Source organism: Syngnathus floridae, chromosome 6, assembly GCF_059516105.1.
Source record: "Syngnathus floridae isolate MCC-2025c chromosome 6, RoL_Sflo_1.0, whole genome shotgun sequence".
Lineage (NCBI taxonomy): Eukaryota > Metazoa > Chordata > Actinopteri > Syngnathiformes > Syngnathidae > Syngnathus > Syngnathus floridae.
In genome coordinates, this window is record NC_142418.1 from 6,836,805 (window position 1) to 6,853,408 (window position 16,604).

The 16,604-nt window shown below is 40.4% G+C and overlaps 1 protein-coding gene and 2 long non-coding RNA genes across 5 annotated transcripts in view; all 3 read left to right on the plus strand.

The window, feature by feature from the left end:
- wwox (WW domain containing oxidoreductase) overlaps positions 1–16,604 on the plus strand; it is a 131,626-nt gene that overhangs the window by 97,855 nt on the left and 17,167 nt on the right. The gene's annotated exons all lie outside the window — the stretch shown is intronic.
- Positions 3,048–9,442, plus strand: LOC148396213 (uncharacterized). Of its 2 annotated transcripts, none has more exons than XR_015859177.1 (6): positions 3,048–3,823; positions 5,450–5,566; positions 5,792–5,948; positions 6,274–6,363; positions 6,992–7,093; positions 9,425–9,442. It is a non-coding gene; the product is annotated as an uncharacterized LOC148396213 (long non-coding RNA). The 2 variants fall into 2 exon arrangements; XR_015859176.1 differs by lacking the exon at positions 9,425–9,442 and adding an exon at positions 7,801–7,904.
- On the plus strand, positions 12,641–15,194 carry LOC148396214 (uncharacterized). The gene is made up of 4 exons (XR_015859193.1): positions 12,641–12,748; positions 13,378–13,527; positions 13,602–13,688; positions 14,656–15,194. It is a non-coding gene; the product is annotated as an uncharacterized LOC148396214 (long non-coding RNA).

The following is a 16,604-nucleotide window of genomic DNA, read 5'->3' on the forward strand; positions in this document are numbered from 1 at the left end:
GGCACCAAACTACCAATGCACTTATTATATTAAAAAAAGAGATGGTACTGCATTCAGAACATTTAAAAACATGAAATAATGTAAAGAAACAAATGTTTTTATGAAGTAAAAATTATTAGGGCTGCTCTGATTTATCAGCCACCATTCGTGTTCGTCACGTGTCGATCAATGCCGTTCATTGTAGATCACAAAAAACAATTACCTGCACCTCTTCTTTACATTCTGAAGCCAACTAGAGACCAGCCCGTGTGCAATGCAGCGTCCCTTCCACCTTTCCTTAACACTTGCATGTATTATAGACCAAATCAGTTGCTGAATTATATAATATATGTATACTTATGCATTTTTTGCCCCGCCAATATAAAATATGTCCTGCCTTAGTAGGACATAATGCAAAGGAAATTAGGGTAGAATGTTTTTTTAAAATCAGACTTATCAATTAAGTGAATAGTAATTGACACATTAATTGATTTCTAAACAATTTTTGGTGAGCAACTCTAAATTTGATCCGTATCAGCTGATCTCATGCATGATCGGTATCGGAATTGGCCGCATGAAATCCTGATTGGAACACCGCTAATAATTATTGTAGTGTTTGTGTGTTGGATGCGTGCCTTTAAGGGGTGTGGCCTGATTAGTGACATCACGAGCTGAAGTTGAATTGACTGGTTAGTTTGCATGTGAGCATCTAGGTAGCCTACAGCAGTGGCCCCCAATCAAAGGTCTATGGCCCCTTAATACCAGGCCACACATATAAAGAATATCTAACAGTAGCCTAGATAGTTTTGCAGTATTTCTATTCTAGTGCTTTTTCTTAATATTTGAAACAAATATGCCCCACTTTACAAATTAGTGTTTCATACATCACATAAACCTGGCGTTTGAGCCGGGTTGTATAGACCTCTGTCCTCCTCAAGAGTTCTCATCATCATTGTGAGAACGAGCAGGTGTAGGTGCTACTCGCCACGCTCGCCGACAAGCTAATTTAACCCCGTCATAAATCTCTGTGCCCAGTTGGCCATTTTAGCAGTTTGGCACAGGGCACAGTCTAATTAGATCCTCCCTGTGCTCCTCCCACTCTCTTCCCACTCTCAGCTGACTTCCCGCGCCTCATTGCTACATATGCTCGTGCACCTGGCCTGCTTCGTTACCTGTTTACAAATGACCCGCCTGCTTCTTGCTGCCTTCAGCATCCGCGCCGGCACTGCAAAGTAGTCAATCTCTCTCTCGCCGTTGCCTCCCCTGTGTCATAATTAGGCCTCGGCGCTCATGTTTGCTTAGCATTATAATCTAGTCCACCTGCCTTTTCACGCTCACAAAGCGACGATCCACTTATACCACACAAGAACCCTTCGGAATGTGTTGCAAACTATTCAGCAAGAGAAGGTGGCGTCATTATTTGAAAGTGAAAGACAAACAAATAACAATTGCCTTCATTTTGGAGTTCCAGGCAAGGTCCTATCTCGTGGAGTGAGGATAAACGTGGGAAAGGTAAAGGGAGCAGCTTTGATATCGAAATAATGAGTAGCTCAGTCACCAAGAAAAACAGTTGGCAACACACTAGAACATAATGGACTGAAATCTGGCAGTGGCCGCAGAAAAATTGTCTATGTACAGGTTTTAAGATTGCCAGCAAGAAAAGACTTCTAGGTTCCTTGGTAGACATATTTGAAATTAACTTGGTCTGTCTTGTTTGGTGAATAAAAGAAATGTGAGTATGGTCACTCAAACGAGTAGGTAGTGGCAATGGAAAAAACGCATTAGCATGTGTGTGTGTGTGTGTGTGTGTGTGTGTGTCAGGACTAATGGTGTCTGGAAGGGTCCGCCACCCTGAAGATTTATGCCACAAATTAGTCAAACGTGATCAAACGGCCACCCAGTTAATCATGCAGGTCCCACGTTTGTCGCTGTATTATCTGCAGACATAACCGTAGACAGCCAGTCCAAGACATGACAGACCAACAGCGGGCCCCTGCTGGGGGATTTTGGGGGCTGGTGGGCGTGGAGACAGCCACACTCTGATGACTTGGTGATGAATGTCATTATAGGGGCACGGGGAAGTATTGTAAACAAGCTTTATGTTGCTGTTGATGAAAATCAGGTATGGAAGTAATCCCAGGGCCAGCAATTCTCGAGACATCTCATTTTGCTAAAATTAGTGTCAGTGTAGTGTTAAACATTAGCATCATTTCAAATATAGTACATGTCTTTCAAAATATATTTAATTCGACAAAAATTGGTTGTTGTCACTAGATTGAAAGAGAGAAATTAAACCTATCCGGCAGTGTCAATCCAGCCAGGTGAACATTAGCGTGAATGGGTCTCTTCGGATGTATTGGATGATGCCATTAGCAGCAGACACCCGTCCATGAATCCAGTTCCTCATATGACTTCCAATTCATTAGGTGTAAAGTGTTGACTGGTTACCATCAGCCCTATCATTCAGCGCCTTTTCCGCAGTCCTGGCAGAGCTCGGGATGGCGGGCGCGAGCGTGGAATGGCCTGGCGCTTTTCTGTTATTCCAAGCCATTAGAAGGTGCCAAGCCGGCGAAGGGATCCAGTGATGTGTGCTGCACTTTGTGATTGGAGTGGATCTTCTCTCGCCTCTCTTCTGACAGCCATTTTAAACGCTCGTTTATGCAGCGTTTTTAATATCAATAAGGGAAGCAGGCAGGCGGGCTTCTTATAAACACACACCAGGCCAGGCTGGGAATCAGCAGCCTCCATCTCCCTGCTATGACAGGGCGTGGTAATTATGTCTCCGGGAGAGAGTGTGCGCTGTTTGCCGGGTGAAAAATGATAATGGGGTGATTTTTAAGTGCCATATCTCCCACACGGGTAATGAAAAGTACTTTTAATCCAGTTGGAAGGAGCGGCGGGGTGGAGGAGCCGAGTGACTGTGGTGCGACAGAGCAGAAGGGTCTGCTGTGATGGGAAGAGGAGGAGGAGGGACGCTGATGGAGATGGGGGGGGGGGGGGGTGAGGACCAAACGAGGAAGGATGAGAGGTTTCAAGACGATGCAGTGGTTAAACGTGTCTGAGTGTGTGTGTGTGTGTGTGTGTGTGTGTGTGTGTGTGTGTGTGTGCACTTGTTTTTATTAGTATGGGGGGTCCGAAGACAGGGAGCCCACCAACAAAGTGGGGCCCTGTGTCGTTGTGGGGTCCAAAATCCTGGACCCCACTCGGGAAACCACTCTAAAACAGCTTGAAATGCTCTAACAACATGCCTCACGAATTTTTTTCACTTACCCCACATGGTCGCAATGTTGAGAAATGTGTGTGTGAAGTGTGTGTGCTCAGTAGCGTCCCCCCGACCATGGCAAGTGGTATTGCAAGTATACACACTACCGGAAGTGTGTATGATTCAACCAATCAGGGCACCTCGTGATCCGAGTGTTGATTAAGAAAATAAAATGCTATTTCCTGTAGATTTAAACCAGGTAATTATTATTTTAGTAACCATAGCAGCTAAAATAATAGTGTAAACATAAAATTCCTGCATTACAATTGCAATTTATCTACATGTTATTTAATATTCATGACACTTGTTTGCTTTATAAAAATACGCTCATTCTATTAGGCTTATTTTAAAAACTGTCTCGTGCATTTTTCATGTTCTAAACATAAAAATAAAGGTATAAATAAATAGTAATTTATTCTTTACCATCAGTTTACATATTAGTTTAATCAGCAGGTATTGCATGTGTTAGCTTCATGCGGCTAAAACCGCCGGCTTAACGGCACTTCGCTACGTGTGACGGCGCAAGGCTGAGACTGCTCCGCGACGAAGACACGCTGCTCCTATCGAAACACAACATACACGGTGAGTAAATCAACTGCATGTAAATACTAAGTACATGAAACTGATGTAGAAATGCTTTTTGTCCAGACCCCGAGGGGTTTATATGCAATGATTATGGCTTCGGATTCGGTATATTGCCACTCGGATGGCGTAACGTTTTCCCCTCAGAAAGTCCGGCTTTTTAACTTGTCATTCATCTTAGCTTACAGTTGTTTTAAAAACAATGGTGTAAAAGAGAACGACAGCATGTATAATTGCTCAGTGTTATATTCAGGGTGATTTCGATGTGCTAATGTTTCATAGTTGCTAACCCCAGAACCGGACTCTGGCCGTAATTGCCGAAACCTCTTCAAAACTCGTTAAACACGTGGTAAAGCTCAGTGTTATGATATATCTGCATGTCTTCTGTATGTCTCGGTGGTTTTCTATCATGTAAGAATGCTTTCTTTAGATAACACAAGCATTCTGACGCAAATAAAACTATCCGGAAATTAGCTAATTAGCTAGCGCTAATCAGGATGCTACGTTCACTTTTCAAACAGAAACATAATAAAAACGAGTTGGTAGCTCCTGTAAAGTATGAGTTATACTGGTAAAACTATTGAAATAACTTTTCTTTGGATGCAGCACCGCTGCTGTGCAGGTGTTGGCCATGTTAGTTTTTTAAAAATAGGTAGTTATAGTTACAAGTTATTCTCATTTAAGGTATTTGAGTTACTATCTAGTTACTGCATTATAAAAGTAATGATACATGTGCCTACTTTGCTGGTTTTTGTAATATGTTTTCCTGTGCACTCTTGCCTGCTGACAGACATGTCTTGACATGCCTACACGTGACTCAGCAGGATGTCAGCGTTATGTCGTGCATATTTTTGTCCAGCTTTTGGGTTTGTAAGAATTCAGTTCACAACACACATTGACTCAAGGAAGAGCTGAAAGTAGAAGAGTGACCACGTAGAGACAGAAATAGCTCATGACATTACTTGTTGTTATTGAGATAATAAAATTAGCTGTGAACATGTAGAATTACTACATGCTGTGATCTTTGGGGGGGTCTAGGGAGGTCTTGTTGGTGGGGTGGAGTACCCCAATTGAATAATAATGGGGTAAATGGTGCTTTTGCACTATTTAGTGTCTGTACATCTAGTTTTCAGTCTGTGTGCATTCTACACACCTACCCACTTAGGCAGGGGTGTCCAAGTCCAGTCCTCGAGGGCCGCATTCCTCCATGTTTTCCGAGTTTCCCCTCGTTAAACACACCTGTGCAGGAGCCTGATCATTGAATCAGGTGTGTTTAACGAGGGAAACTTGGAAAACATGGAGGAATGCGGCCCTCGAGGACTGGACTTGGACACCCCTGCACTTAGGTAAAGGGCTGTTTCAGTCCTTTTTTGGATCTGGTTGGAACTGTGACTAGTTAGAAGAAACAAAGCTCAGCTTCAAACCGACAAACATTTTCATTAATATATCAGTATTTTCTGAAAAAGATTATAGAAAAATATTCTTTCTTTAATCACTCTTGTTCTGTTAGTTCTCAGGCCAGGCTTATTCCTTCAGTCTTTATACAGTGGATGATTACAAATCTTTTAAAATTAATATAGAGTGCTTGTTAAAGTACTCTCTGCCATGTTTTGAATTATTTTTTAGAGACAGAAATGTCCAAAAGGAAAGCAAGAAAAAAGCCTGCTGATGAAGCAACCTTTTACATTCAATCCTCAAAGGACAAACCTGGACTAGTGGAAAGATTTATTGATGATCAAAAAGGTAATAAACTCATTTTTAGACCATTTATCCATTAAGTATATATGTTTATTTATTTTATAAAATGACACAAACAACAATCAAATTCAGATTGGTTGTTGTATTTCTGTTTCTAAGCGAGAACTTAGTATTAAAATTGTAAGATAACACCACAATTATTTGGTTAAAGGTGTATCTTAAAGAAATATTTTCTCATAACCAATGGTTTTATATAAAATGTCCTTGCAGGAAGAGGCGTGTGTGCTACCCAGCCCTTTGAACAAGGAGATTTCATCTTAGAATACAGGGGTCAACTTCTGTCGGCAGAAAAATGCCAAACAACCAAGTACTCTGAAAAGGAGAGTACATTTTTCTTTGACTTTGAATGGCAGAATCATGACTGGTGGTATGTATATCCAAATATTTTCTATACAAGAATTATGAATTCTAGAAAGAGACTGGAATAAAATACCCTATATTAGTGAGTCACTCAGAAGCAATATTTCAATAACTCATCAGGATTGTGGAATTAACAATTTTTTTATTTAGTGCTTTGACGTTCAAAAAGACATTTCCATCTCAACTTTTCTTTTGAAATGTTGCAAGTTTTTATTTCTGTAAGCTAACTTTTATTTTACTAAAAGACTAGTTATATGATACAAAATGTTTGATTTCTTGTTTTTCTTTCCTAGTATTGATGCATCAATCTCTTTTACTTGAATTACTCTCAGGCTTCTGTTGATGATGCGCTGCTTGAACCAGCCAGAACTTTGCAGGACTCTTACCCTGATGATAGCATCAAACAGGATACCAGCCTACAGGTAACATTCATTTAGACTTTGTTGTACCTTAAACAGCATTCAGCCAACCGTTGGATCGCATGGTTTTTGTGGTTCTACTCATGGAGCCCAAACGAACCAGTGGCACACACACCGATAGATGGATTGTTGAAACATGCGTCCATGGGGGTCTAACCAAGCCAATCATTCACACACACTTAACAGATTTCTGATGGATACTTGTGGGGCCCTCCTTATGGATCTAAGGTTGTTTTGGTTATTCCAACCAAGATAATCATTCACACACACATAACAGATTTCCTAAATATGGCTACTTGTGGGGCCCTCCGTATGGATCGAAGGTTGTCTCATGTTTTTAGATCATACTTTTGGTTACGGACATTATGGAGGCTGACTATATTACAGCTATAGTTCCACACATCCTCAACAGCTAAATGGCTGAAGTGTCATGCTTAATGATGCTCCACTACATCCATAAAGATGCTGTTAGAGGACCTGATTAGACATCCAGAACTGACTGGAACACTTTAGTTAGAAGGGCTTGTTTGGTTTTGGGGACTAACTTCACATGATTAACTATACAGGTCTTGAGTCTGTCATTTGTGGCGTCTGTATGATGTTGGTAAGTTATTTGTGGTTTTAATTCCAGGTGACAGGCTCTCAGGCTGTTGATGGTGCGCTGCTTGAACCAGCCAGAACTTGGCAGGACTCTTACCCTTATGATAGGATCAAACAAGATGGCAGCCTACAGGTAACATTCAGTTAGACTTTGTTGTAAGAAATAAACTTTGTAGACCTTTTCTTGTTCTCTTAGTTTACAACTTTTAGTTGGAAAGCTGTTCATTAGTCAGAAGGTACCTTAAACAGCATTCAGCCAACCATTGGATCGCATGGTTTTTGTGGTTCTCCTCATGGAGCCCAAACGAACCAGTGGCACAAACACTTATTGATGGATTTTTGAAACATGCGTCCATGGGGGTCTAACCAAGCCAATCATGCACACACACATAACAGATTTCTGATGGCTACTTGTGGGGCCCTCCGTATGGATCTAAAGTTGTCTTGGTTATTCCAACCAAGCCAATCATTCACACACACATAATAACAGATTTCTGATGGCTACTTGTGGGGCCCTCCGTATGGATCAAAGGTTGTCTCATGTTTTTAGATCATATTTTGGTTATGGACATTATAGAGGCTGATTATATTACAGCTATAGTTCCACACATCCTCAACAGCTAAACAGCTAAAGTGTCATGCTGAAGGATGCTCCACTACATCCATAAAGATGCTGTTATAGGACCTGATTAGAAATCCAGAACTGACTGGAACACTTTAGTTAGAAAAGCTTGTTTGGTTTTGGGGACTAACTTCACATGATTTCACTCTACAGGTCTTGAGTCTGTCATTTGTGGTGTCTGTATGATGTTGGTAAGTTATTTGTGGTTTTAATTCCAGGTGACAGGCTCTCAGGCTCCTGTTGACGGTGCGCTGCCTGAACCAGCCAGAACTTGGCAGGACTTTGACCCTGATGATAACATCAAACAAGATGCCAGCCAACAGGTAACATTCAGTTAGACTTTGTTGTAAGAACTAAACTTTGTAGACCTTTTCTTGTTCGCTTAGTTTACAGCTTTTAGTTGGAAAGCTGTTCTTTAGTCAGAAGGTACCTTAAACAGCATTCAGCCAACCATTGGATCACACGGTTTTAGTGGTTCTCCTCATAGAGCCCAAACGAACCAGTGGCACACACACCTATAGATGGCTTGTTGAAACATGCGCCCATGGGTGTCCAACCAAGCCAATCATTCACACACACATAACAGATTTCTGATGGCTACTTGTGAGGCCCTCCGTATGGATCTAAAGTTGTCTTGGTTATTCCAACCAAGCCAATCATTCACACACACATAATAACAGATTTCTGATGGCTACTTGTGGGGCCCTCCGTATGGATCGAAGGTTGTCTCATGTTTTTAGATCATGTTTTGGTTATGGACATTATAGAGGCTGATTATATTACAGCTATAGTTCCACACATCCTCAACAGCTAAACGGCTAAAGTGTCATGCTGAAGGATGCTCCACTACATCCATAAAGATGCTGTTATAGGACCTGATTAGACATCCAGAACTGACTGGAACACTTTAGTTAGAAAAGCTTGTTTGGTTTTGAGGACTAACTTCACATGATTTCACTCTACAGGTCTTGAGTTTGTCATTTGTGGTGTCTGTATGATGTTGGTAAGTTATTTGTGGTTTTAATTCCAGGTGACAGGCTCTCAGGCTCCTGTTGACGGTGCGCTGCCTGAACCAGCCAGAACTTGGCAGGACTTTGACCCTGATGATAACATCAAACAAGATGCCAGCCAACAGGTAACATTCAGTTAGACTTTGTTGTAAGAACTAAACTTTGTAGACCTTTTCTTGTTCTCTTAGTTTACAGCTTTTAGTTGGAAAGCTGTTCTTTAGTCAGAAGGTACCTTAAACAGCATTCAGCCAACCATTGGATCACACGGTTTTAGTGGTTCTCCTCATAGAGCCCAAACGAACCAGTGGCACACACACCTATAGATGGCTTGTTGAAACATGCGCCCATGGGTGTCCAACCAAGCCAATCATTCACACACACGTAACAGATTTCTGATGGCTACTTGTGAGGCCCTCCGTATGGATCTAAAGTTGTCTTGGTTATTCCAACCAAGCCAATCATTCACACACACATAATAACAGATTTCTGATGGCTACTTGTGGGGCCCTCCGTATGGATCGAAGGTTGTCTCATGTTTTTAGATCATATTTTGGTTATGGACATTATGGAGGCTGATTATATTACAGCTATAGTTCCACACATCCTCAACAGCAAAAAGGCTGAAGTGTCATGCTTAATGATGCTCCACTACATCCATAAAGATGCTGTTATAGGACCTGATTAGACATCCAGAACTGACTGGAACACTTTAGTTAGAAAAGCTTGTTTGGTTTTGGGGACTAACTTCACATGATTTAACTCTACAGGTCTTGAGTCTGTCATTTGTGGTGTCTGTATGATGTTGGTAAGTCATTTGTGGTTTTAATTCCAGGTGACAGGCTCTCAGGCTCCTGTTGACGGTGCGCTGCCTGAACCAGGCAGAACTTGGCAGGACTCTGACCCTGATGATAACATCAAACAAGATGCCAGCCAACAGGTAACATTCAGTTAGACTTTGTTGTAAGAAATAAACTTTGTAGACCTTTTCTTGTTCTCTTAGTTTACAGCTTTTAGTTGGAAAGCTGTTCTTTAGTCAGAAAGTACCTTAAACAGCATTCAGCCAACCATTGGATCGCACGGTTTTAGTGGTTCTCCTCATAGAGCCCAAACGAACCAGTGGCACACACACCCATAGATGGATTGTTGAAACATGCGCCCATGGGTGTCCAACCAAGCCAATCATTCACACACACGTAACAGATTTCTGATGGCTACTTGTGGGGCGCTCCGTATGGATCTAAAGTTGTCTTGGTTATTCCAACAAAGCCAATCATTCACACACACATAATAACAGATTTCTGATGGCTACTTGTGGGGCCCTCCGTATGGATCGAAGGTTGTCTCATGTTTTTAGATCATATTTTGATTATGGACATCATGGAGGCTGATTATATTACAGCTATAGTTCCACACATCCTCAACAGTTAAACGGCTAAAGTGTCATGCTGAAGGATGCTCCACTACATCCATAAAGATGCTGTTATAGGACCTTATTAGACATCCAGAACTGACTGGAACACTTTAGTTAGAAAAGCTTGTTTGGTTTGGGGGACTAACTTCACATGATTTAACTCTACAGGTCTTGAGTCTGTCATTTGTGGTGTCTGTATGATGTTGGTAAGTTATTTGTGGTTTTAATTCCAGGTGACAGGCTCTCAGGCTCCTGTTGACGGTGCGCTGCCTGAACCAGGCAGAACTTGGCAGGACTCTGACCCTGATGATAACATCAAACAAGATGCCAGCCAACAGGTAACATTCAGTTAGACTTTGTTGTAAGAAATAAACTTTGTAGACCTTTTCTTGTTCTCTTAGTTTACAGCTTTTAGTTGGAAAGCTGTTCTTTAGTCAGAAGGTACCTTAAACAGCATTCAGCCAACCATTGGATCACACGGTTTTAGTGGTTCTCCTCATAGAGCCCAAACGAACCAGTGGCACACACACCCATAGATGGATTGTTGAAACATGCGCCCATGGGTGTCCAACCAAGCCAATCATTCACACACACATAACAGATTTCTGATGGCTACTTGTGGGGCCCTCCGTATGGATCTAAAGTTGTCTTGGTTATTCCAACCAAGCCAATCATTCACACACACATAATAACAGATTTCTGATGGCTACTTGTGGGGCCCTCCGTATGGATCGAAGGTTGTCTCATGTTTTTAGATCATATTTTGGTTATGGACATTATGGAGGCTGATTATATTACAGCTATAGTTCCACACATCCTCAACAGCTAAACAGCTAAAGTGTCATGCTGAAGGATGCTCCACTACATCCATAAAGATGCTGTTATAAGACCTTATTAGACATCCAGAACTGACTGGAACACTTTAGTTAGAAAAGCTTGTTTGGTTTTGGGGACTAACTTCACATGATTTAACTCTACAGGTCTTCAGTCTGTCATTTGTGGTGTCTGTATGATGTTGGTAAGTTATTTGTGGTTTTAATTCCAGGTGACAGGCTCTCAGGCTCCTGTTGACGGTGCGCTGCCTGAACCAGCCAGAACTTGGCAGGACTCTGACCCTAATGATAACATCAAACAAGATGCCAGCCAACAGGTAACATTCAGTTAGACTTTGTTGTAAGAAATAAACTTCGTAGACCTTTTCTTGTTCTTTTAGTTGGAAAGCTGTTCTTTAGTCAGAAGGTACCTTAAACAGCATTCAGGCAACCATTGGATCACACGGTTTTAGTGGTTCTCCTCATAGAGCCCAAACGAACCAGTGGCACACACACCCATAGATGGATTGTTGAAACATGCGCCCATGGGTGTCCAACCAAGCCAATCATTCACACACACATAACAGATTTCTGATGGCTACTTGTGGGGCCCTCCGTATGGATCTAAAGTTGTCTTGGTTATTCCAACCAAGCCAATCATTCACACACACATAATAGATTTCTGATGGCTACTTGTGGGGCCCTCCGTATGGATCGAAGGTTGTCTCATGTTTTTAGATCATATTTTGGTTATGGACATTATGGAGGCTGATTATATTACAGCTATAGTTCCACACATCCTCAACAGCTAAACAGCTAAAGTGTCATGCTGAAGGATGCTTCACTACATCCATAAAGATGCTGTTATAGGACCTTATTAGACATCCAGAACTGACTGGAACACTTTAGTTAGAAAAGCTTGTTTGGTTTTGGGGACTAACTTCACATGATTTAACTCTACAGGTCTTCAGTCTGTCATTTGTGGTGTCTGTATGATGTTGGTAAGTTATTTGTGGTTTTAATTCCAGGTGACAGGCTCTCAGGCTCCTGTTGACGGTGCGCTGCCTGAACCAGCCAGAACTTGGCAGGACTCTGACCCTAATGATAACATCAAACAAGATGCCAGCCAACAGGTAACATTCAGTTAGACTTTGTTGTAAGAAATAAACTTCGTAGACCTTTTCTTGTTCTTTTAGTTGGAAAGCTGTTCTTTAGTCAGAAGGTACCTTAAACAGCATTCAGGCAACCATTGGATCACACGGTTTTAGTGGTTCTCCTCATAGAGCCCAAACGAACCAGTGGCACACACACCCATAGATGGATTGTTGAAACATGCGCCCATGGGTGTCCAACCAAGCCAATCATTCTCACACACACATAACAGATTTCTGATGGCTACTTGTGGGGCCCTCCGTATGGATCTAAAGTTGTCTTGGTTATTCCAACCAAGCCAATCATTCACACACACATAATAACAGATTTCTGATGGCTACTTGTGGGGCCCTCCGTATGGATCGAAGGTTGTCTCATGTTTTTAGATCATATTTTGGTTATGGACATTATGGAGGCTGATTATATTACAGCTATAGTTCCACACATCCTCAACAGCTAAATGGCTGAAGTGTCATGCTTAATGATGCTCCACTACATCCATAAAGATGCTGTCATAGGACCTGATTAGACATCCAGTACTGACTGGAACACTTTAGTTAGAAAAGCTTGTTTGGTTTTGGGGACTAACTTCACATGATTTAACTCTACAGGTCTTGAGTCTGTCATTTGTGGTGTCTGTATGATGTTGGTAAGTTATTTGTGGTTTTAATTCCAGGTGACAGGCTCTCAGGCTCCTGTTGATGGTGTGCTGCCTGAACCAGCCAGAACTTGGCAGGACTCTGACCCTGATGATAACATCAAACAAGATGCCAGCCAACAGGTACCATTCAGTTAAACTTTGTTGTAAGAAATAAACTTTGTAGACCTTTTCTTGTTCTCTTAGTTTACAGCTTTTATTTGGAAAGCTGTTCTTTAGTCAGAAGGTACCTTAAACAGCATTCAGCCAACCATTGGATCACACGGTTTTAGTGGTTCTCCTCATAGGGCCCAAACGAACCAGTGGCACACACACTTATAGATGGATTGTTGAAACATGCGTCCATGGGGGTCCAACCAAGCCAATCATTCAAACACACACATAATAGATTTCTTAAATATGGCTACTTATGCGGCCCTCCGTATGGATTTAAGGTTGTCATGGTTATTCCAACAAAGCCAATCATTCACACACACATAACAGATTTCTGAAATATGGTTTCTTGTGGCTTCTTTGTTGTAAATTTTGGAGCCTTTTCCATGTTTTATATGTAAAATTTCCTGTGCATTGAATGTGATATAAGGTTTTGGCATATTTCAGAGGATGTGTACAGCACCGGTCATCTACCAGTTAAGATATTGGACAGAAATTTTAATTATTTTGAGCAAAGAAATTCTAGTCTTTATATTAATACAGCATATAAGAGTAGCTTGCAGAAACTAACAACACATTTCTTTTAATTCCCTCCATAGAGCTATCAATTATCAAAGGAGTTTCTCAAAGTGGACTACTCAGACAGTGATGATACTGACAATGATTCCCAAAAGGACTGCTCTGTACCTCTGCAAATCAATCTGCTCAAAACAAGAGTATATTAAATTTGACCAAGCATTCTTATACAGGTGCAGTTAATTTTTGTTTTAGAATATTGCTATACTGTATGTATTTTTTCTGTACTTTAAAATCATCATTTCAGATGGGCTGATCCCAGAAGTCATAGAAGTGACCTCTTGTACCTCCGCATCTCGTGGCCCAAGTAATGAAAAGTCTGCCAAAAAGAGAGGTGAGTTGAGAGTAATCCTTTTCAATATATAACTTTATCACAGTTGCTTTTAAATTGCCCAATTGTTACTACTGTATCAGTATCTAATTATCCTCACATATGCTGCTTACTAAGATTTAGATGACCCAAGCAAGATATATTAAACACCACTTGACTTTTTTTCTTAGACATGTAAGGTCTAAACTTTTGAATTTTGTTATAAAATGAAAATTGACCCATCCTTTCTCATGTGAGCTACAGGTCATTGCTAACCTTGATTATATGTGAGATGTTTGTTTACATCTATTTTTAAATAGGGGTAATGTATACATGACACATTTAATTTTTTACACACTATATATTTCCAAATTTACTTTTATCATCTTTGTTTGTCTATGTGTAGCACGTTATCAAAGCAAATTCCCCATACATGTAAAACACTGTCTGAAAAAAGTTTTTCACAGATTTTTATTTTTTATTTTCCCTGATTTTGCAACAACTTGTATCTGTTCTTAATGGTTTTGTCAGAGAAATGGTGCATCCCAATGTGCTGCCATGGTGGAGTTTGACTGCCTGTGCAACCTCTGTAGGGTCCAGGAATTGCTTCATCTACCAGCAGTGACATTCTGATCAAATGCAAAACTGCTTAAAAGTAGTCAAGAAAATGAGAGACCTCTTTCCCCCACCACCAAAACTGGGGCCATTCTAATGTTACCCTTTTGTGCATCTATTTTTAATTTTGTTAATATCAAAACAGCTGACACTGAAGACCACCTAGCAACTTAAATGACCGGATTAATATCTCAGATATTAACTGATTTACTTATGTCTATTGTAGGCTCATCACTGTTGACAAAGATAGTTGACGTTATAAAATATCTCATTTAAATTATATTGTCGGATAATTGTACATAAAGTGAATGTATTCTTTATGCAATTTTGTTCTAATTAAATTGTAAACTAAAAAGTGCTCTTCTTATGCCCTTAGGTAACGGAAAAGTTGTGAAAAGAAGCTGGACCCCAGAGGAATGTGCTGCAGTAAATAAACATTCAAGGAAGTATATATTGACAAATCAGGTTCCTGGTAAGCTTGACTGCGAGAAATGCATTGCTGCAGAACCACAAGCACTGAGCTGTTAAGTACTTTGTCAAAAAGAGAATAACCACCATGAGGAGAAAATATGAGTGAAACAGCTTCCCTTAACAGAGATAGAAACACATGGCTGGTTCTGTTTCACCATTTGTTCACTATTTGTTTGTGATTTTTTTTTTATGCTCCACTTCTCCTGTTCATAAATGTTAGATTAAATAAGTTCCTTTATTCATTGGCTACATTTGTAATGTGTCCATTTAAAATTTTGACTCAAGACAATTATTACTTGTAAATCCTGTGTACTTTATAGTTAGCTAAAATGCAGAATTTAAATATTATTTTAAAATGTACCAATATGACTGAACAAATTGAAGAATATTAAGACTGTGACCAAGGAAAATGGACCAGAATCTGAATAAAGACTTTAGAATGTATTTTAGAATGCACATTTCAATGTATATCTAGTATATTTAGCCAGATGAAAGTATTCACACTAACAAAATTTTTAGGTTTTCTGAAATGATCAAGTCCACACAAATGCATGTTTGGGTTAGATTAGGGTTGGGGTTGAACTTGATAGATCCTCTTTATAAAGGCAGACCTAACAAGTCTTAAATCTTAACAGCAAGCTCTATAACTGGCTAAAAAAATAATGTGTGTATAGGTGGACCTCTTAAGGTTGAAATATTAAAAGCGAGCCCCATAACTGACTAAAAATCTTATGTGTGTAAATGTGGACCCCGCAAAGCCGGAATGTTAGAAACAGGCCCCTCATGTGACTGAAAAACTGACATGAAAAAAAAAGTTTCGAATTGTGTTCATTGAAAGTGATTTTTAATATCAAGATTTTTTTTGGGACTTGCCTGATTTTTTTCATAGTTCTTGGACCACTAGAAAGGGTGGACCCCACTACTCAGTAAAGTACTTTGGGTCCTGCAGAGGGAGGTTAACAAGGATGTGTGTGTGTGTGTGTGTGTGTGTGTGTGTGTGTGTGTGTTTGTGTAAAGAGGGTTTGTGTTGTTTTGCCAGGGGAATGCTCAAGCCTTCACATGGAAGCTTGAGCTCTGCAATTAGAATAATTAAGAGGCAATGACAAGCTTTTAGTGGCTCTTGTTTGCCCTGTTTTAGTCTCTCGTTCTGTCTTATGTACCAACCAAATCTTTATGTGCCGATTATAGATGTGAAACGGCTTAGACTTCAAACTTTTTCCTTGGCAAACACAAAAAATGGAAGTCTTACCAAAACATTTCAAAGTTGAGTGGCTACTTTGCTTCTGGCTGTTAGTAAAATGAGCGGTGGACCACAAATGGCCCTCAGGCCATAGTTTGGATAGTTGGATAGACAACATCCTGTCCATGTCAATTTTCTAATCATGTGTATTTTTGTAAGACGTCTTCAGCATCTCACCTCCTTTTTAACGCTTGACCTCCACTTGACCTTTGACTTTATGTCTGCATCTCCTCTGTATTTGTCCATATGTCCCTATGCTTTGTAATGACCAGTGGTGATTTTGAGAATAGGCATGAAGGTATAAAATGAGTGTAAAAATACAGTTAAATAGCTTTGTCACACTCACAAGGTTTTTTTTGTGTGTCTGTGCATATGAGTGAGAGTGTGGAGTTCAGTAATGACTTCACAGCCCATTAGCGCCTTGGCTTGATATGTCACACTTCGTTATGTACTTAGATCAGCGGTGCATGAACTTGGAAACGAAGAGCCGCCTCTTTCATGTATTTGCAACCAAGTGCGCGTGGGTATCCCCAAATTGAGGCCCTCGCTCTCTAGTCTCCATTGCCTTTATTGTTGTCTTGAGGGAAATTAATTAAACTTTGACATGATTTTGG